Source organism: Gymnoscopelus braueri (assembly GCF_963280865.1).
Source record: "Gymnoscopelus braueri genome assembly, chromosome: 12".
In the NCBI taxonomy this organism is placed as follows: Eukaryota; Metazoa; Chordata; class Actinopteri; order Myctophiformes; family Myctophidae; genus Gymnoscopelus; species Gymnoscopelus braueri.
The window spans coordinates 40,955,350-40,965,129 of record NC_137614.1 but is presented as its reverse complement, the minus strand read 5'-3'; positions in this window follow the sequence as shown (position 1 = coordinate 40,965,129).

Genomic DNA, 9,780 nt, shown 5'->3' with positions numbered 1-9,780 from the left:
GGACTAGTATTATGTGGGGACCTGTGGTAATTTAGAAATGACCCCCTGATTCGCACTGGATAAGCGACGTCTGTATTTTACTTTTACGGACATTATCCATTATCCTTAAACAGAAAGGACCATTCATTTGTACACTCTGAATTAGTGTTACATTAACAGTATTTATTTAATATTACAGTATTTATTCACTCTGAAATAATTCTGATTGAGAGTCCAACAAGCCAATTAAACAAACTAGAGCACACTAGAGAATTTTTATGTGCTTGAGAGAGAGAGAGAGAGATAGAGAGAGAGAGAATGTTTGCGTGCGAGAGAGAGAGAGAATGTTTGCGGCTGTAAAGGTTCACCATGTCTATCTTAAAATGGGCTTAAGGAATAGGGATCACAAGTCAATCAACATAGCCTTTCTTTAAAGTATACCTGGTATTGAGGTGTGGAGAGGGGCTATCTGTCAACACCATATTCCATGTGGCTGGCATGTCATCTGGGAAGGATAATGATTCAAAATGTAGTAGAATAGATAGTCTTCAGAAATAGCTACAATGACTTTCAATCTCTTGGAAAAAAAAAGTTTGAAAAAAAAAGTTTAATAAAAATAATAATAATAATAATAATAATTTAAAAAAAAAAATCTTCCCCTAAATAAATAAAATCCCTCTTTAAAAAAATGTCATTCTCTAAAAAGATAATTTTATACACCCTTTAATAATAAAGCAAGTATTAAAAAAAAACATCCCCCCAAACAAATGTCATCCCCTAAAAAAGAAAATTTTATAGCCTCGTCTTTTTTTCTGCTAACATATACATTTTTTCCCATACATATACAAAACATAAACCGCCAGCTTTTTAAAATAAAGTGACCCTTCAAAAAAATGTTCCTACCATTAAAACAATCTAGTAATGTCCCTTCAGGGGCTCCGTAAGAGAGAGAGAGAGAATGTTTGCGTGCGAGAGAGAGAGAGAATGTTTGCGTCCGAGCGAGAGAGAGAATGTTTGCGTCCGAGCGAGAGAGAGAATGTTTGCGTCCGAGAGAGAATGTTTGCGTCCGAGAGAGAATGTTTGCGTGCGAGAGAGAATGTTTGCGTCCGAGAGAGAATGTTTGCGTCCGAGAGAGAATGTTTGCGTCCGAGAGAGAGAATGTTTGCGTCCGAGAGAGAATGTTTGCGTCCGAGAGAGAATGTTTGCGTCCGAGAGAGAATGTTTGCGTCCGAGAGAGAGAATGTTTGCGTCCGAGAGAGAATGTTTGCGTCCGAGAGAGAATGTTTGCGTCCGAGAGAGAATGTTTGCGTCCGAGAGAGAATGTTTGCGTCCGAGAGAGAGAATGTTTGCGTCCGAGAGAGAATGTTTGCGTCCGAGAGAGAATGTTTGCGTCCGAGAGAGAATGTTTGCGTCCGAGAGAGAGAATGTTTGCGTCCGAGAGAGAGAATGTTTGCGTCCGAGAGAGAGAGAGAGAATGTTTGCGGCTGTAAAGGTTCACCATGTCTATCTTAAAATGGGCTTAAGGAATAGGGATCACAAGTCAATCAACATAGCCTTTCTTTAAAGTATACCTGGTATTGAGGTGTGGAGAGGGGCTGACTGTCAACACCATATTCCATGTGGCTGGCATGTCATCTGGGAAGGATAATGATTCAAAATGTAGTAGAATAGGTAGTCTTCTGAAATAGCTACAATGAGGACACCATTGAATAAAAAATAATGTTTGGCAATACAATAATAATGCAAAGCAAACGTTTACAATTGAACAAAGTTTACATTTTGGTGTGGCAAAATAAGAACTGGTGAAGTAGAAGCTGTCTGGAGTGCTGAAAGACAAACTGTCAAGACTATGCATTAGACCCAGTCCTAACCCTTCCAGAGTGAGCAACATAGACCCAATCAGGAATAGCTCATCCGGCATATACAAATGTCATCAAGTACTAGATGAAGATATGATACAGAGTCACTTCTTAGACTCACCTGCTGCTAGCTGCATTTCCGTGATCTTGTCTGCTCATGCATCTCGCTCGTAGTCCATAGATCACAGAATCAGTACTGTCACAGCCATCAGACACCAGCAGTGCATCCAAAAATCTGTAAGGCCCCAAGCATAACAACCAATGAATGAAGTTAAGTTAATTAAACGACTAATTTACGATTCCTTCCGTATTGGTACATAACTCGAACGGTGCTGAGTCGGCTCTAGCCTGGGATCGATACCATTTTCAGGTTTCTGATCCGGTCGGGAGCGCGTCATCAGGCGGCCGTAACCCACGGCCGTAACCAAGGGTGCCGGTATCACCCAAAATAATTCCCCGCGATCAAGGGTATCATAATTTTAGGGTCTAACCAATAAAACCCTTGATGCGGCGTTGTTTATCTTATAGGAATAGTTTGTTTGGTATATCCATCCTTTATTCCAACTCATAGCAACTGGCAAGACTAAACTAGTAGTTACACTAGATTTTTAAAATGCTAACAGGGGGAACCAAAACAAAGCGAGCGCCAAAAAGCCGGAACCACCACACCCTGAACCACAGGGTTTTTCCCCTTATTTTTCAGTAGGCGTGGCCTAAACTGGATCACACAGGCCATTTAATAACGAATACCAGGCTTTCCTCTGAGCTGGAAAGTCTGGTGACACAAGGTTAAGTCGGTTAACTTATGTGAAAAAAAAATTCACACTGTGAAATGAAAACCAAGTTACTGAGACTAGGTAGGAAACACCCATGCGCAGTGGCAACGCAGGGTAAATAGGTCGCTCTTTCGCTACCCAAGCAGCACTCATGCTACACATAGAAATGAACGTGATGTATTGAAAATGTAATGCCAACTTTGCTACGACGCAAGAACTAAAACCAAAGGAAAAGTTAAAGGTGAACACTTTATTTTATTAATTTTTTATGACGATTCCGGTTACGTAACCACACCGATATCGCGCCGACTCGGCGGCGGATGCGTCAGAATGTGTCTCCTGCTGACAACCTGTCGTCGATAGCGTCGTGTCGTCCGAGTTACAGCTTACAGGTCTCCGAGTTATGGTGGTCTGTGTCGTTTTGTCCGCCGGGGGTCTATCGCGATGCCGGGGATCTATCGCAACCGCTCCCCATTAGCTGACAGTAGCTTTAGAACCAGAAGGACATTACAGCTGCAAGTTAAACACTCGCTTAACAGCACGGCCTCGTGTATCTTGGACGTATTGGGGGAGCATGGCTCTGCCAGCCATTCATGAAATTTGATCACTGGGAGGCAGAGGTTGAGCATAACGAAGGCAACTCTAACTTTCGCGGCACCGTGCAGTAGCTTTAGAACCAAAAGGACATTACAGCTGCAAGTTAAACACTCGCTTAACAGCACGGCCTCGTGTATCTTGGACGTATTGGGGGAGCCTGGCTCTGCCAGCCATTCATGAAATTTGATCACTGGGAGGCAGAGGTTGAGCATAACGAAGGCAACTCTAACTTTCGTAGCGGCACCGTGCAGTAGCTTTAGAACCAGAAGGACATTACAGCTGCAAGTTAAACACTCGCTGAACAGCGCGGCCTCGTGTATCTTGGGCGTATTGGGGGAGCCTGGCTCTGCCAGCCATTCATGAAATTTGATCACTGGGAGGCAGAGGTTGAGCATAACGAAAGCAACTCTAACCATCATCTTTTCCGTAGCGGCACGCATTTCGGCACCGTCTTCTGTAGCCTGACGTGTTCGGCAACGTCTCCTGTAGGCGACACGGTTTGGCACGTCGGTTCCAAACGGTCTTACCGTGACTTCAGAAGCTTGTTCCATATTTTGTTGCTCTTCCTTGCAATGGTTCCTCGCACTCCGGTGTTATGTTGTAGTCTAGCACGCTGCGAAGACTACAACAGCTAATATAGAAGGTATTCCTGGCCACGCCCCCTACTTCCCCTCCCTACCCCCCGTTTCAGCCAATCAGAAGCCGCCGCGTGTATGCAGCCCAGAGCCGTATAAGACCATAAGCGGAATTCCGGGTAGTGTGATTGTTCTAGAAGTTGGGTGGGCGGTGCCCTTGGTTTTACAGACACATTGTGAAACAGAGGGGAGAGACGGAACAGAGAGCAGCAGAAAGCAGAGAGGGAAAAGAGTACATCCAGTGGCTCGAATGTCACATGAAGCACCGCAGATGTTTGAGAATTACTGTGTTCTTTAAAGTGACCGCCATAGCTGAATGGCCTAGAGAGACTGCCTGATAAGCAGAAGGTCCAATGTTCCATTCCTGGCCCGGTTAATGTGTCACCGCCGTGTCCAACTGCTCCTCTGTGGGCATCAGTTGGGTGACTCTGAAAACTGAATTTCCCCTGCGGGATCAATTAGGTCTTATTATTATTAGAAGGGTGTGGTATTGTAATGGTACTTTTTATTCCCTCTAACTGCACAGGACAGGAGGTTTATGTGTCTGTTTGCCTCCCTGGACATTTATAATTGTATTTGCAGTGATGGAGACAAACCATACAGATATTTACAGTAATGAAGTACATTACATCGCTTTCACGGTTGATGGATTTTGACCGTTGTGTAAAGTTTGAGTACTCTGCAGTCTGTCACACCCAGTGTTGCATTGCAACAAAATAGACCATGCTCAGGGTCAAAATGGAATTACACGTCTTACTTAAACCTTGACCAGTCTAATCTAATCACTGCTACACTTAAATCAAAATGTACCTTATTGTAGAGTCCTCACTCTTTGCTGGGCAAGTGTGCGGCTACGATTCACTGTTGGGAGCAAAAGACAAGAAGATTACATGTCTTACTTACACCATCATTCTTGTTTTATCACTGCCGAAAATAGACTATCAACAAGCTCAAAACACATTGCGATGCACTACATTGTGAGCTTGTTAATTGGCTATTTTCACAGAATATTCATCTATTGAAATGAAATGCCCATAATAGGGATGCTAAGACTTCAAGTGCTTAAAATGTACCTTGTGAAGTCTCACTCACTCTTTGCTGTAGGAGTATGGCCCTAATGTTCAAGACACAGTTAAACACACTTTATAGCAATACAGTTTGTGGGCTCTCTTGTTTTCCCAGTTCTGTTTTCTTCAAGAGGACCTACACTCTAGAGCATTATAATTTTTTGGCCTGATAATGTATGTGAGCAAACTAATGAACAAAAACAGTGAAAACTAGAATATTCGCAATTCTGGGAAATTGCAAAGTGTGGTTGCGCCGACGCCAGTCGCGGGTCATGGCCGCCGGAACGCGAGGAATACGGCGGGAGGAATACCGTCGGAGGCCGCGCGACGTGCGATTCGATTTCTGTGCTGATCGGATCCCGCGTTTGTGATACGTGCCGTTTTGATTTTAGGAAGTAGGCCCCTCTCACTAAAGAAATAGGCCCCCCCACACATTTAACAGGCCAATTATATTGTCCCCTCACTCCTGAGATTTCATTTTGAGAAGATAGATCTCCCTAAAAATCATGTTTTTGCATCAAACAGTTACATTTTGCGCATTTGTGGCGCCCCCTATGGATCAAAGTGGAAATGCTTTTGGGGATTCGTTGAGTAAACCACCCTTGACATGTGATTCAAATTTGGGATTGACTGGACGTTTCATTCGTGATCTTTGGCCCCTCCCACTAACTTTGGAAGCTAATTACAGACAAACTGTATGGACTATCAAAATTCTGCTTGGATATGTTTATTTTATCGCATGGGTCCAGAGATCATGTGTACCGTTTTTTTTTTATTGGACAAAATACGTGGGAGGAGGAGTGTTTTGTAGAAAATTCTAAATGGCGGAAAATCTATTCAGACGCAAATGGGCGTGGCCTATATAGGGAGTTGTCATGACCCAAGGAATCCAGGGGAAATATTTTTTTATTCTGCGACCTACGGTTCAAGAGTTATAGGCCAAAAGGTAAAGTGGGCTGTTATAGCGCCACCATGAGGCCGACTGGTGTAATAATTATTTTTATAATTTTGCACAAAATTATGAACCTCCCCATTAAGTCTTGTAACTCTAGCAGATTCTGAGAAAAAAAATACTTGAATGAGAGTTTTTTCATTTTCCCATTAAATTCGATGGGGAGATTTAATGCACTAATAGATCAATATCAATTAAACTATGAAACCAATCTCTCAAAATACAAGCGCACGATTCCCGGTGAAGCCGGTCAATTTCACATAATGGCATGAGTGTGGGGAGAAAAAAACTGTGGTAGGAGGAGTAGCGCAGCAAAATAAAGTTTATCTAGAAAGAAGACGGAAGAATAATATAGTCTGGTTGCCACACTAATAAAGATTTTACATTTAAGCCCCATTCTCATGGGACTAGTATTTTGTGGGGACCTCGGGTCATTTAGAACTTAAAGGGATATTTTACTTTCAAAAAAACTTTCATTTTTTTTTTTTGTCATTTTATTGTCTACTCAGGCTTTTGGTAGCCCTCCAGACCGTTTTTAAGTTGCTTGATTTAGTATTTAGATATTTAATAATCATTTTATCAGACACGCCCCATTCCTATACAAACCCATTATAACTTCAAACTCCATTTTTTACCTGTTAGATTCATCAAAAACACCCGTCCTTGGTTCTGCTGACTCACCCTGCCCTCCTAATACGTGAGGGGCCGTGTTTTTTTTAAATTTATTTTATTTTATTTTTTTATTGTATTAAATTTTTTTCATTTTCCAAAAAAAATATTAAATATAATTGAAAAAAGTTATCGAAAAAACACGGCCCCCTCGCATATTAGGAGGGCAGGGTGAGTCACCAGAACCAAGGACGGTGTTTTTGATGAATCTAACATAGTAAAAATTTAGTTTGAAGTTATAATGGGTTTGTATAGGAAGGGGGCGTGTCTGATAAAATTAATATCAAATATCTAAATACTGAATCAAGCAACTTAAAAACAGTCTGGGGGACTCACAAAAGCCTGAGTAGATGATAAAATGACCCAAAGTTTTTTTGAAAGTGAAATATCCCTTTAACCCCTGACATCTGTTTTTTTTTGGGCATTCACACTGGATAAGTTAGCGTTTACATTAACAGTATTTATTTAATATTACAGTATTTATTCACTCTGATTGAAATAAGTCAGATTCTAATTGGGAGTGCCGGTGAATGAGCCAATTAAACAAATGCTCAATACCAGGTATACTTAAAGAAAGGCTATGTTGATCCCCATTCCTTAAGCCCATTTTAAGACATGTCATGTGAATCTTTACAGCCACTATAAGTATAAATGTAAAACCAAACCCACATATCCGTCATTATATTTTCTGCTGTAGATCTTGAAAGTCTGTCTGAGAGAGAGAGAGAGAGAGAGAGAGAGAGAGAGAGAGAGAGAGAGAGACACTGACTCATGCTTTCTCTCCCTCGATACTTTGACTCATGGTGATGGCATGTGACATCAGGGAAGGAGGGGAAGTCCGCACACCGTTTGAGCTCCCAGTAGATTTATTATGATACATTTTAACAGCGATTCGATACGCATCACAATACATAGTTGACAATACTCGGTCGCGGCTGGAGGAGCGGTAGCCCCTGCGCCTCCTCTTCGCAGGCGGTCGGAGCCGGGCGGGCGATCGCGTTCCTGGCGGTGCTCTCGCCGCGCGGGGTGCCGTCGTGGCGCGGCTCAGCCCGTCCGGGGAAGTCAGTCGTGCGGGAAGGGGGGGCGCCGTGGGCCGGCGGCGACTCTGGACGCGCGCGGGGCCATACTCGCGGATCTCTCCAGCTACGGTACTCGCCACGGGCCCCCGTTACTCGGTCGGGCTGAGGAGCGAAGCTGGCCTGGGCTCGCGCCACGGCTGGAGGAGCGGTCGCCCTGGCCAGTGGCCCCTCCTCTTCACCGGCGGTCGGAGCCGTGCGGGCGTCGCGTTCCTGGCGGAGCGCGGCTCAGCCCGTTCGGGGAAGTCAGTCGTGCGGGAAGGGGGGGCGCCGTGGGCCGGCGGCGACTCTGGACGCGCGCGGGGCCATACTCGCGGATCTCTCCAGCTACGGTACTCGTCACTCGGTCGGGCTGAGGAGCGAAGCTGGCCTGGGCTCGCGCCACGGCTGGAGGAGCGGTCGCCCTGGCCAGCGGCCCCTCCTCTTCACCGGCGGTCGGAGCCGTGCGGGCGTCGCGTTCCTGGCGGAGCGCGGCTCAGCCCGTTCGGGGAAGGCAGTAGCTGCCTCCTATATATTGGACGTATTGGGGGAGCGTTGGCTGGCAGTAGCTTTAACGTATAACAGCGTCGGCCGCGGCCTCGTATATATTGGACGTTCTGTCAGCCGGGGGTCTATCGCGACCGCCCCCCATTAGCCGGCACTCTGGTAGCAGGGGCGGACTGGGACCAAAATTCAGCCCTGGCATTTTGAATAATAAAAGATGGTCAATGGGAGGAGGCAGAAGTTGAGCATAAGGAAAGCAACTCCAACCACCATCATTCCCTTAGCGGCACCGTGCAGTAGCTTTGGAACCAGACCGAGATTACCGATGCAAATTGAAAACACGCCTATCAAAACGGCCTCGTATATTTTGGACGTAATGGGCAGATTGGGCTCCGCCAGCCATGCTGGAAGGATGATCGCTGGGAGGAGGATGAAGTTGAGCATAACGATAACCAACGCCCGCAAAATTTCCGTAATGGCACCACCTTCTGTAGCCCGACGCGTTTCGGCAGTGGCACAGTGGTCTTCTGTAGCCGGAAGTGTTCTCACGCCGGTGTTGTGTGTCGTAGACTGGACGGCGTTGCTTCTTCCTGTGAATTTCCCGGAGACTGGATGCCTTGGCTTATTGCATATAGATGCATCCCACAGGTTAATATTATCTTTCTCAGTTCAAAATATTTATGACTGGCGGCAGGGGCGCCGATTTATGTCCGCCCCAAATGCCCTGACTGCCCCCCCCCCCCCCCCCGTCCGGGGAAGTTAGTCGTGCGGGGAGGGGGGGCGCCGTGGGCCGGCGGCGACTCTGGACCCCCGGCGGCGACTCTGGACCCCCGGCGGCGACTCTGGACCCCCCCCCCCCCCAAAAAAAAATCTTTAAAAAATATATTAAAAAAATATATATATATATATATAGCCTATATATTATTATTATTTTTTTTTGGGGGGGGGCTTCATCAAAGTGATGGAGCCCCCCCCCCCCCAAAAAAAAGTAATCAATCCATGATTGTCATGCAAGCATGTACGAGCTCGGCTAATCAACGCGGGGAGGCGGGACATGGGAAGTGGAGAAGAGTGTGAGAGAGGAGATTAAGTTTTACAAAATTATTAAAAATGTTTAACGGCATCGCCGATCCGCGCGGATTAATGCAGCTTTCCGCGACCTACTACTGCAGTTCTTGGTACCTTTGAGAAATCTCTGCAACTTCTAAGCGACGAGATATTTGCCCGAGACCAGACAGTGGTAGCCGCGAGTACGAGAGAAAGTGGTTTGAGTGTCAAGGGACCCTGGATACCGCCTTCCCAAATACAAAAAAGGTAAACAGGGTCCCGAAAGGGGCTAGCGACACTGCAGAGACAGAAACCAGTGTTGCCATGTCCGCTTATTATAAGCGACTTTGGGCTTATTTTTTTGTGAAGTTGCTTGTAAATATTGGTAGTTGCGGGTCGTGATATTTGGGCTTTTCTCTAAAGTGTAGTTAGTGTGGTTGCCCTGTTCCCACTTTATTAATCTTCTAGATAACCTTTATTTTGGCGCGCTACTCCTCCCACAGTTTTTTCCCCCCAATTTTGTGCCATATGTCAAAATGACCGGCCTCATCGGGAATTGATGGCTATCATTTTGCTAAGAGATTGGTAAGATAGTTTAATTGATATTGATTTATTAGTGCATTAAGTCCCCATCCACTTT